Raw genomic sequence first — 12,980 nt, forward strand, 5'->3', positions numbered from 1 at the left:
TAAGAGTTGCAGTCAACATTTACTATTTAGGCCTATAGATCCGTAAAAAACCCTGAACATTAGTTTGCATTCAAACCCATTGTTGAGCAAATTGTAAAAGCAGTATTGAGAAGTTACATACTCAGGCCTACAGTTGACCCCTTAAATGTCATGGAGCATTGTATCTTTTCACAGATTGAATTTCCTGCAAGAAACAGTCATGGTTATCTTTGGTTGATATGTTCTGATATCCAAATTAAGCATTTTTAAGGGAAATTAATAATCAGATCAATATAAAGAAATTTATCAACTGCTTCAAAAAACCTTTAAAGCCTAAAAATGTTTAATATTAGAATACAAGTGGACTTTTTCCCTATCATTCTAAATCCTCTCCAAAAATGTACCCTGCACACCCTTAGGACTTTTAAGCATTATTGTTGCACCAGACAGGCAACTACAACAAAAGGCAGGGGCAAATACAGATGTAACTTGCTCTACAAAATGTGTTCCTCCTTCCCCCCCCCCCCCCCCCCATTCTCTGCAGAATTCATCAAAACATCATTATATCACAAAGATCAAACATGAGGGTTTAAGGATGCAAGTTCATAATCATCATGTTGACGATATTCCTCTCGAAATCTGGTAGGGTCTAGTACGTTGGTGGTGCAGACTGCAGGTAGGTGAGGCAAGATCACAGTTAAATCAAAGAAAATCTATAAGACGTATACTGGGCACTGGATATTTCTACCAACCTGTACTCAAAGAAGTCATCCTCGTATTTGTCCGAGTAGATGATCAATTTCTGCATGTTGGTGGTAGGCATGGTTGCTTCTTGTGTTGGACCGATCTGAAGAATGATGCCAGGATACACTGGGCTGTGGGGACTTCACTGTCAGTCAAAAGTTAACAACCCATTCCTCACCAGTATGCAGTAGCCACAGAAACAAGATTACTGTCACCTAGCTATTAGAAGGCAGGAATATGATTAAAAAGAGATATGTTGTCAGGTTTAATCACAATCATCTACCAGTGTCTGGTTGAAATTGACTGTAAACTGCAAGACAAATGGGGGAAGCCATGATGCAATGATCGAGGGGTGGAAAAGCTTGGTATCACTTAGCCCGACCAGACGCTGTAAATACGCTGTGCGAATACAGTTCGCGACGTACCTATGTACAGTGACTGGGCTGTGTATAGTTAGGCATCACTTAGCCTGCGACCAAGCGCTGTGCATGGAGCAGCAACTGGGCTATGTATAGAGGTATCCACTGCAACTGGTGGTCAATTTTCCGGAGTCGGTTTAGCGGTTGTGCCAATCGATGGGCAGGACAGGAAAATTTGTCTGTTTAAGGAGTTTGGGACCTAATATTTTTGATGGCTCTCGAGTCTAGAGAGGCTATAGAGGTTTGACAGAACTACCTGAAGTCAGTCATATAGTCTCAAAATACTGAGGAACATTTCGGCCAAATTGTGATATATATCGGTCTCCCTCTCGTTCTGCGTGTGCGTCTCCATTAGGCCAAGTAAAAAAAGAAACCAGTTTCTCGTCCTCGCGCGCATCGATTTTGGCCGCCGCATCGAATTTTTTACTATTTACTATTTTCAAAATGGCGCTGAAAATACCAAGAAATTCATAATTCTCGTCCCAGCCCGCTCCCCGCCCGCATCGATTTTCAATTGCCGCATCGACTCTTTTGATATTTACTTTTTTTTCGGCCGCCGAAAAAAAGAAAAGATCGACAATTCACCTACCAATCGTGACGTCTCATTTCTAATTTTTACGCCTTGCGTCCTCTACTTAGCTGTAGCTGTTAAGACTGTAGTACAGCTGTAGCTTCTGTGTGTAGTGCGTATGTAATAACGCATGCATTTCACACTGCGAGCTCGGCCGATCGGCAAGAAGAAATGACCCACAAAGCAGTCGAAGGTACTGCACTGTACAGTTGAATGGGCGGCGCGGCGGGCCGGCCTACTGGGCTGTGATGTACAGCGCACTCGGTACGTCGTGAACGCGATAGCGGCAACATTTTTGCGAACAATCGCTGATATTCCACGCATATTTCGCGCGTTGTTCGTAGTTTTCCCCGTTTCTGATATTTTAAGCGGATGAATTGTACTGTACAAATGCTTGTGAAGATTGTACGGTATCGAGTTTGTATACATTTTCATGTCATTGTGACTATGTGCATGTGTGTGCAGTGTCGGAAGGTACGGTGCCAGCAGGGAGGTCCACACCTCCCTGGTGCCAGTGCAGTGGCCGTGCCGCACCGTATATCGGCAAAGTGTGCGTGTTTTGTAGCTGTCCAGGGTCCCCATCCCCTGGTCTGTCACGGCGATACATTCTATTTTGAAGAGAAAATGAATGCGCTTTTCCAGCAAATGTAGAATTATCAAATGGGTGTATCTACAAAATAAATAACTTTTCCACGGATTCTGGTTTGTCTCGTATTTCTGCGGGATACTTTTCTTCACGATGTAAATTCACGGACAGCCGTGAGCAGTAGGGGTGCTGGTCCGAGAATGCGGATCGTCCGCACGAACGAGGGTATCTTCGTAAACGCGGACAAATCGCGTCCGCGAAAATCGGGATCGGTAGCTTTTTCGCGGACGATCTTTTTCCTCGGGGCTTTGCGGGCTTAGGGGTACCGAACCGCACGTTCTAGATGCGATAAACGGATTCCTCGTGTACAAATACCCCTAGTTCACCGTCTACTTTCGTGGGTTGTCCGTCTTCCCGTGGATTTATCGCGCGAAATGTGAAAGTCGCTGTGCTGTCAATGGCAATACATGTACCTTGGTACACGCATCATGGCACACCTACGAAGTCACCAATGCACTTTGCAGTGGAATTATGGCAAATTTGAACGGTATGAATATTTCTTATGGATAAAATATGAATTCTAATTATTGTTAATTAATATTCCGATTTCCGATTGTCTGGTTTGGCGACTGTATGCCGGTACCTACAAATCCCGTTGTGAACACATCGTTGTGTTGAAAACTAGGTTCTACTTACTAGTAATTATGTCCGACTGCACGTGCGTGGCAGCTGCCGACGCTAGTTTCCCATGTATAATGTATGCATGCACATGGGCATTTAAATGATCAAAAACAAAACGTTTAAGTGCTTATTCAAGGAACGGTTGAATAAAACTAACAACAAAACTCTATAAACAAAATAAAACAAAAACAAACGAAAAAAATAATTGTGAAACAGTGGAAACGAAATTATCAAAGATACTTCTTTCGATCGCATCTAAATGATATTCCCATTTTTAAAATCCTTACAATCAAATGATTTATAAAATAAACTTGAAAATGGCTCCCGTAAGCGAGTACTGCAGCAATTTTAATGACTGGTCTCACTACAGTTATAGAGTATGCAGTGCTGATAGTTTATTCCAAACTGTGTTTGATTTTATGAATCATTGTATCTATAAGGGTGAGCTCTCACCTGTAGGTCCGGCGGTAACACGCCCGTCATCGTGGAGTCAAGACGTTTAGTGAGGGGAGAGGCCAGTGCTATGGTAAGAAAAGTCACCAGAACTTCTCACATGATGGCCCACACGCATGCCTCATTAATTGGTCGGTGAATGATGATATCACATTTGTTTTATTTGTTATTGCATCATAAGCGCATCATAAGCAGAAACAGATTACATGCGTACTTCTTTAGAAGTGTTACACGTGTGCCACATCAATTCTGTTTGAATCTAGATGCAAGTACAGTATACTAACCAAACTACATCTGTTAATTTCATAAAGATGACCTCCAAGAACTGATGGATGTTCACATTCAGGATATGAAGGAGTTGCGTAATGAAGGCCAAAACGAACAAGGTAAGCAACGTTACACATAAAAGTAACATTGATATATTGCTACCAATCTGATTCAGTATTAATATCACACTGCATATTTGTATTTCTCTCTGTGAAACTGGAACATTTCTTAACAGTTTTTGATATATTTTCTTTCCTTGTCTTATGGCACAGATCTCAACAGCACAATCGAAGTTGAGCAAGGTAAGATCGTACGATGTGTAGGATAATGGTAGCCCTGAAATAGGCTCTCCACTCTTCCCTGAATCATTATTAATGCTCAACAATGATTCTGCATGTTGCGTTGGCAAGAGGAGCTGATAATGGTGCACTTGCGTTACCACGAACGACATATTGTTACAACGTCGAAGCACATGCAAAAATTCAGATCTAAAAATAAACATCATTGAGTCGCTCAAAAGTAAAACGTTTATCTTAGCTAAATTTTCGATTGAACGAAGTAATTTCTGGGGTACATTGAAAAAGAAAAATGAACGAAATTTATTCTATAAGGCCCTATAACGAAATGCGGAACGCTTACGATATACAGTATGACTTCAGCATAAGAAAAATTTAGCGAGCGTCTCTTTGTTGAAGAACGCATCACATTTTTGTGGGTTTAAATAGAAATCGTTTTTTCCGAAGGTTCGTAATTCCAAAACACACAACTTCTGTTTGCAGTGTACCTAGATGTTCGTTGCAAATCCGAAATAAACTACTGTCCGTCATTGCGACATTGTTTGTATGGCATATGACGTTACTGCGAAGATTCATTTTTCCTTGCGTTCAGTAATCCGAAAATGAAATAAGGTTCGCTATTACGAATGTTCCTTAATCTAAAAATGTTTGGAATCTTTGTGTTTCAAGGTTCGTTAATCGGAAATGAAAATCGTTTGTTAATCCGAAAATGAAGAGGTGATTATAGGACTGCTAACAAAAACATACATCGTTTTTAGATCAACAAGTCTTCGGATAATGAACCGTTTTCATTTAAGGATGAACGATCTTTTTTATGAACAATGAACCTTATTTCCATTTTATGATAAACGAAATGAAATAACTTACATTTTCTCATTGACGGATGAACAAACCTTCGGAAAAAACGAATGATACCGGTACTTCATTTCGGATTAATGGACTTTCAGCATAGCAAACCTTAAATTTCCTTTTCATATAGAAAGAACCTTTCATTGAAGAGGAACAAACCTTCGGAAAAATCGAATGATACTTCATTTCGGATTAATGGACTTTCAGAATAACAAACCATAAATTTCCTTTTCATTTAAAAAAAAGAACCTTTTGAACAACCGTTACGAACCTTGGGAATAGCGAGCCGTAAAACCGACGACCCGTCGAAACGGCAAACCTTTTATAGTACAACGGACATTAGGAACAACGAACCTTTAGAATAGTACTCGAATCCTCAACTACTTTGATGTGATTTCAAACTAAGCATGAAGTACAAACAACTTTCTCTAATAAATGTACAATATCAATGAAATTAAAGTGATAGCATTGCATTTAATATTGCTTTTTAGCGTATTATGAGTAGTCGATAATCACATATTTGAGTGTTGTTTTTTTTTTGCGTTGTTGTACACAAAATTTTGATACAACGAAACAAAACTGCCGATCCCAAAGACTTTGTTCTAACGTCAGTGCACTGTACTTCGGCAAGATACCTTTTAGTGTGCAGATGTGTTTATTTCATGTATAATTCTGCCCACTACACTCTAAACTGCCGAGTTACTTTTGTTGTACACATTAATTATAGTATTTGTTCTTCTCTTTGATTTAGGGAATGATCTTGGTGGATAGAACACGACAGCAGTTCTAGAAATTGATGTTGAAGGGCACATGTTCATGCAAGTTGGGCTACTCTCAATTCATGTTCGCATGTTCGGCTTGCTCCTCACGAATGTCGGCTTTCCCGGCGGCTCTCAGTACCAGTGTCACAGCGTCATGAAGCATAGCTTGCACCTGTTGTCATGCAATCAACATCCAGAATTACTGCTCAATGACTTTCCTTCAGCTTGTTCTTGATGGGAATGATGCTGTAACCTTAACTTCTCATGAATTAATTCTGTAGAAAAAGAAAATGACATTTTTATTTCGAAACGGGGAAAACTTGTGTGATATCAAAGTAAGATCGTAAAGTGTACGCATAATGTTAAAATATTGTGTACTCGACCAACGGCGTTGTTTATAATGTTAAGGGACATTCCTTCCTGATATGTTGCTGTGTATGAACAGCTATGTGCTTAGCATCTGCCCATTCTGTTTGTAACTGAAAAAAAAGTCACCAAACTATCTTCTTCCGAAGACAAAAGATAAAACGTCTTGACATCAGCTCCTACAATAAAGTCATACTTTTGTTTGTGCCCTCCTCGGCAACTCCAAGGCCAAGCTCTGTCTGTGCCAAACCGTTTGGTAACTGTTTAATAACAATTAAAGTGCAATTTCACGTTCAATACTCTAAAATCTTTTACAATTTACTAAGTTTATTATTATGTCTGTTATACTTAAATTGTCACTTATCTATTTGTTTCTCTTTTTTTTTTTTTGCTTTCCAGTACGTTACTGCTGAATGTTTCATTATTCTAGGCGTATAATGTAATTAGGCTTTTAGTCTTTTTTTTTTGTACTATAATTCTAGTCTATAGCATTATTGTCAGCACAGAAAGGATACATGCATGTATCGTGTACTGTGATACCTGTGCCTATTTTTGTTTAAAAGCTGATTTTTTTGTCTATAGAATTGGCAATAAAATGTGAAGATTTGTGTGTGTGTGTGTGTGTGTTTGTGATTAATTGGTACCGGTACCTGATTTCTTGGCTCTTGTTTTGTTTGTTCTTGATGTATGATAACAAATTTCCCGGCATTTGGGTATACAGACTACTCTCAAACACGCACATTTACACATGCATACCCACACAAGACTTCTAATACATGTAGGTTTCGTCAGCGCTATAACATTGAATGGAAATACTAAATGTGTGTCGTTTTCAATTAAAAATTGTAGTAATTAAATGATAGACGTAAATAGACGTGAAACTCATCTGCCTTTCACATACAAGTCAACATGCTACAATAGGCCGCTTGCAAGAATTATTCACAATTTACAGTATATCCTGAAACGTCCATGAATCCAAGCTCATCTAGATCTAGAGATCTTCTAAATTTTACATAGATCTACAATTGTAGGTACAATGTTATGCCTGTAGCTGTATAAACATCACAATGATAGTAGGACATCGATACTCACGTTTAGGTTGAAGAGCATTTCACTAATAAAACTCGATCCATATTGGTCCTAGAAACGCAAAATTTGCTCGACTTGTTGATGTCGCAATGCGCAGCCTGCAGCGGTACAAGGTACGTTTGTACAGTGTATTATAGAGATAGCCCTATATCATACATGTATGACATGTATGTCGGCTGCAACTTACAACAAAACATATGCATGGGCACATAGAAAACGGGGAAAGCAGTGATCTCTGTTTATTGCACATCGTCCTTATTTACGAGGGTCAAAGCAAGAAGCAATCAACAGTCGCGCTTTTGCATCCTTACTTTTGGGGGCAATCATAGTTTTCTAAGCTTATATCGGTTTTTAAGGACGCGTCCTCATATATCGGGACGCCGTCCGCCGAGAAGTCGGCAGCTTGCGACGTCGTCACCGTATACGAAGACGACCCTCATATACAAATACGATCCTCATTCTCGGACCAGCACCCCTACTGGTGAGTGGTATCATCTGTAGTGTGTACTGTTGTACAATAATTCATCATCCAAATAATGAGTGATTATCAAATGTCTTTTTAGAACATGAAGAAACATCTTTAAACGTTTAATGCTAGAATGCCATATCAGTATCATTTTGACATCCATCTGCAATTGTACAAGCCAGTTTCCAGTTGATTGTGCTACAATTGTACTGTGAAGAACTGCATATATACATACCAGCTGTGTGGACACAAAAAGTCACAAACACCAATAAATAAAGCAGAGTTTTGAATATCATGGAATTAATTTCAGTCGTACATTTGTTGAAAGACATGTTTTATACCTGTTTCAATTAATAGCACAATACATCAGAATTGCAAGTACACTGGTATCAGAAAAGCCATTACAACACTAAATACCAGTATTAAGATGGTCATTTTCCCTTGACATCTGTAGTGGAAAGAAAAAGCAAATGTATTTCTGCATGCATGAAGTTTCATTTCAAGTATGCCACATATATCTATTTGTTTGAAAATGCACAGAGTGCAGGCAAGACGTACACTTGGGACCTGGTCTCATAACACAGCTACCAGAGTGATATTTCATTTCATAAATTGTATATAGACAATTGTAAAGTCCTCTCTCGTTACCTTTCTCAGAATTACCTGACGAGAAACACATATTACTTTCATTTTGACGATCCTTGAAAAAATAGTAAGATATCAAATAGTAAGGACCTCCCTCATCGCCTTGCTCAAAAAACCCGGACGAGAAACTAGATCTACTTTCTTTTTTTACTTGGCCTTATGTGCAAAGTCTATGGAGGTTGAAAGAAGTCCCCAGCTACGACGCAGGTAATGGCAGTGAATGGAGTGGTGGACTATTTCGCGAGAATGCCAACATTTCTAATCTTTCTGTTTACGTTAGAATTCTGTAAAACTGTGATGGTCATTTCCCACATGGCATACATACACCAAGGACACCATGATGTAACGTATAGGTAGACGTCTACACGTCTGCATCCCTCCCCCCGCTCCACTGATAACACCCCACCATTTGGCAATGTCAATGATACTGTATGTAGACACGGGTGTAGTTAGTTAACTGAGGCGCTTGTACAAATTAGAGTATTAGACCAGTCCTCTCTTTGAAGATAGAAGTCGAGATCCAGAACAAGTTTGTAATGTAGGCCCCTATGCTACTAGTACGACGGTACGACAGGGTCAGGATCAACTAGATCTACTTCGAGTACGCTACGGTGATGCACATCTTGCACTTTTGAAACGCGCCAAACAAACAATGTTCTTGTTCTCGCCAAGTTAGTCTGTCTCCAAAAGTCATACACGTAATGACGTAACGCTAATGTTCAACATATCATTATCTACGAGACGAGAGATAAAATCCTAGATGGTACATTACCTGTTTGTTTCTGTCCGTTACAGCCGGCTGTCCACACCATACTTGGGCCTGGTCGAGCTACCACCGATTTTGCCCTTTAATTTTGCGCGCGTTGTGTAGCGAATATCCCGCGAACTCCCCGCGGGTATACGGTACACAGAACTCTAGAGTTCTGTGGTACGGTACCGGCGAGGTACCGGTTGACTGTGCACGCGACGTGCAGCTGCTGCTAGCTGCTGCTCTGCTGCACCCTGCACCACAGAACTCTTGCCCTGCACACAAAAAGCTTATAGCGCCCTCATTTGTTACCAATCGTCCTAGCCAAAGTGTGAACCCTGGGGGATTGAAACATGAAAGAGTTTACTATCTTATATCTGCTCTTCGATAAAATGAACAAGCCTGTTGGATCCTACTTTGCAACACATGCACTACTAGAGGGTAAGGCCTTTTAAAACTTGACAGTTATGGCTCGGACCAGTGCATGAAGGTAATTATCAAGAGATAAGTCCCCCCCCCCCCTTAGAGAAAAATGACACTTTTAGCTCATTTTGCCATGAGGTTCTTACACCAAAGTTTTTCCAACATCAGACATAAAATCAAGAAACTTGTTGAGATTCAAAGTCGCGCATTTTTGTTTCTAGAGTATAATATAGAGTATCTCTTCCACAAAACAGTGATGTTTGCTGCAGTCTATGCAAATATTTGGCTGTATGACTCGGCATATCTTACTTTGACCTCGATGCAATATCTTCACTTATAGGCCTACTAAACTTTGTTTTTATTGAAAAACAAATTAAGTGCAGTGATTACTGGGTAGGCCTACCATCTGTCACATCAAGACGGTGTCTCAGTGGGCGCAAAAAATTATGATACTTTGCTGACTAAGACTTTGGAAAAGGAGGACTTTGAAGTTGCTAAATCATAGCAAAGATTATTGAAACGATGGCTTTCTTTGGTGCCTGCCCAATCCCAATACCAATGAAGATAAATTCGGTTTGGGTCCTACATACTTTTATATTTATTTATCTTTCAGCCATAATAGCTATAACTGGGGCTTTAGTATGTCTAAAATTTTAGCTGATGCGCTGAAATAGCATCAACGCACCTGACTCATTACGTAAACCATTATTTTCTTCTACACAATGGAAGTCCCCCTCCCCGACCCAGCTAAGGCCGACATGGTTTACATTTGAAGAGTTTGTTTGCAAAAACCGATAAGTCCATTTTTGAAGATTTTGAAGTACGCTCTTTGTCATAAAGTACAAAACAATACCTTTTAAATGATATATTGTCACTATAGTTAAAGGGTATATTTTTGAAGTTATGGTCAAAAGAAGCAAAAATTTCTTATTATTCTCTTTATTTTTCTTGACCTTCAATCGCAAATATCTACATTCGACAAATACGGAGTTATCGGTTTTTGCAAACAAACTCTTCATTTTTTTATTGCATCGGTCTATATGGATTTATCGCTGTAGTTAATCCTATTTAAAGCTTAAGGGGGGGGGGCATTATGCCCCTATTATCTTCACTTTCCACTCTGACACCCTTCCAACGAACTTTGGTGACTTTTCCAAAAATTCAGTTACGAACATTTTGATAACATGATTTTAGCTATGTCCGATTAGGTGCTTGCCATGGCAACTATGAACCGACAACCATGTCAGTCGGAGTTTATGTGTTTTCTTTTCCAATTTCAGTTAACAATGATCATTACATTATAACAGTTTCTGAAATGGGGTCTTCTTGGCCATAGATTGCTGCAAGACCAAAATATGAAGTAACCGGTTGTGAAAATGACTGTGAAATGGTCTTACATAAAATAAACTACAATTGTTCACGTGACAAAAGAACCTCAAATTGATAGATTATGATAGAAACTATTTGGAAAACAGTACTTTCCATTTCCTTTATTTTGTATCATACTGATGAATCTTTAACAAAAATTTTACTTCAGTATCATCTGTTTATCTTTTATCAGTCTGCAGACTCAAGAATATGGAAATATGGATAATGATACCATTAAATGAAAATAATCAAAGATAAGCATATAAAGGTAATATGACGTGTACAGTGACACATCAAATAGAATAATCAAATAATATCATGCTTTGATCAGGTCCTGGAGCGCAAAACGCTCAACAACAAACATATTACTATTATTATTATTATTATTATTATTATTATTATTATTATCGTTATTGTTATTATTATTACTATTATTATTATTATTATCATCATCATTATTATTATTATCATTATTGTTATTATTATTGTTATCATTATTTTATCATTATGAAATCATTAAAAATGATTTTATCTTATTTTCTATGTACTTCTTTATATTGTGATGTGTGCCCAAAGTGGTGATTATAAGACTTTGGAAAAGGAGGACTGTGAAGTTGCTAAATCATAGCAAAGATTATTGAAACGATGGCTTTCTTTGGTACCTGCCCAATCCCAATACCAATGAAGATAAATTCGCTTTGGGTACTACATACTTTTATATTTATTTATCTTTCAGCCATAATTATAACTGGGGCTTTAACGCACCTGACTCATTACGTAAACCATTATTTTCTTCTACACAATGGAAGTCCCCCTCCCCGACCCAGTTATGGCCGACATGGTTTACATTTTTTTATTGCATCGGTCTATATTGGATTTATCGCTGTAGTTAATCCTATTTAAAGCTTAAAGGGGGGGGGGGAATTATGCCCCTATTATTTTCACTTTCCACTCTGACACCCTTCCAACGAACTTTGGTGACTTTTCCAAAAATTCAGTTACGAACATTTTGATATTATGTTTTTAGCTATGTCCGATTAGGTGCCTGCCATGGCAACTATGAACCGACAACCATGTCAGCCGGATTTTATGTGTTTTCTTTTCCAATTTCAGTTAACAATGATCATTATTATAAGAGTTTCTGAAATGGGGTCTTCTTGGCCATAGATTGCTGCAAGACCAAAATATGAAGTGTTAACCGATTGTGAAAATGACTGTGAAATGGTCTTACATAAAATAAACTACAATTGTTCACGTGACAAAAGAACCTCAAATTGATAGATATGATAGAAACTATTTGGAAAACAGTACTTTCCATTTCCTTTATTTTGTATCATACTGATGAATCTTTAACAAAAATTTTACTTCAGTATCATCTGTTTATCTTTTATCAGTCTGCAGACTCAAGAATATGGAAATATGGATAATGATACCATTAAATGAAAATAATCAAAGATAAGCATATAAAGGTAATATGACGTGTACAGTGACACATCAAATAGAATAATCAAATAATATCATGCTTTGATCAGGTCCTACTGGAGCGCAAAACGCTCAACAACAAACATATTATTATTATTATCATTGTTATTATTATTTTATCATTATGAAATCATTAAGAATGATTTTATCTTATTTTCTATGTACTTCCTTATATTGTGATGTGTGCCCAAAGTGGTGACATTTAGAGGGTTCAAAGGTGGGTCATTAAGACTAATGAGTTGCTCATAGACTCCATCGTTGCTTTACTCTACCCATGTGCCATAATGGCAGGTTGATTATATCAAAGGAAATATATAGGGGCGGGCCTGGGAATGGTCAAAATAGCTTGGGCTTTCAGGGTTAAAGCAGCTTTTTTTCTTGTTCAACTGTCATCTGCCGGAGCATAATTCTTTAATATTTTGTGTTGGTTTTACTTAATTTACTTCTACGGCTTTGTGTGTTCTAGTTTTACTCTTTATGATACTTCTACACAAAATTGAAAATGACAATAATTTACTAGGACTTTACTGGGAGTAAAATTCAGAATGCCCCTTAGGCTTTTACTTAGTACGGTAGTGTAGCATCTGGGCGTTGGGCTTGCCTCGATAGAAGTTTTCGCATGCATTTAATTTCGCGAATTTTCGCGAAAGCCAAAGTGCAGTGACAATGTGCGAAAAACTTCATGGCGGCCGCTATGAAGACCGTCGCGACTGTTTGATGAAGCCGACGCGTCGGCTTCAATTCGCAAAAATTTCATGCCGCGAATATTTCTTGCATTACTCCATTC

General features: G+C 38.4%; 1 long non-coding RNA gene across 1 annotated transcript; it reads left to right on the forward strand.

Moving 5' to 3' along the window:
- Positions 1 to 2,504: 2,504 nt before the first annotated feature.
- LOC139714669 (uncharacterized) lies at positions 2,505 to 6,258 on the forward strand. The gene is made up of 3 exons (XR_011709731.1): positions 2,505 to 3,819; positions 3,973 to 4,002; positions 5,597 to 6,258. It is a non-coding gene; the product is annotated as an uncharacterized lncRNA (long non-coding RNA).
- Positions 6,259 to 12,980: the final 6,722 nt, after the last annotated feature.

Source organism: Diadema antillarum, unplaced genomic scaffold, assembly GCF_040938485.1.
Source record: "Diadema antillarum isolate AM-2024a unplaced genomic scaffold, OU_Dant_1.0 seq00002377_RagTag, whole genome shotgun sequence".
NCBI lineage: Eukaryota > Metazoa > Echinodermata > Echinoidea > Diadematoida > Diadematidae > Diadema > Diadema antillarum.